Consider the following 566-nt stretch of genomic DNA (forward strand, 5'->3'; position numbering starts at 1 on the left):
GTAAACAGTGACGTTGGAGTCGGCCTCGTACTCCTCCGGGTAGGTGTTCTGGAGTGGGTTGAGGTCGAGGTCCGCCTCGAGGGGCGGGTTGAGCACCTGCCAGGGGCTCACGGGCGGCTCCGAGGCCCGCGCCACGCCCGCGAAGCACGCCAGCGCCGACACCAGCAGCAGCAGCATTCTCTTCTGCGTCAGGGGCGAGAGGAACAGCGGTTATACTTCTTCCAATGCTTCCTTTTATTCATGAAGAATAAAGAATGAGTGAATGATAGACGGAAAAGGGGGGGGAAATCAGTAGATACAGGATCGGTTTTCCTTATGGAATGTATCATGCGATAAAGTATAAAGCTGGAAGAATGATTCTGATTTTCCCTAAAGCTCCTTCAGTCGACGGGGATTTCCCTACACGAATGCAAGCGGTCTCTGTACCATCTAAAACGACCGGAAAATAGAGAGCAATGTGTCATTCCGTATCATAACATCTAGCAAATCAAGGATCCCCCAATTTCCTCCTATTAAGTCCCACCATCTCACAAATCAATATACTCGCCAGAAAAGAAAAAAGGAAG

This window comes from Penaeus monodon, chromosome 23, assembly GCF_015228065.2.
Source record: "Penaeus monodon isolate SGIC_2016 chromosome 23, NSTDA_Pmon_1, whole genome shotgun sequence".
Taxonomy (NCBI): domain Eukaryota; kingdom Metazoa; phylum Arthropoda; class Malacostraca; order Decapoda; family Penaeidae; genus Penaeus; species Penaeus monodon.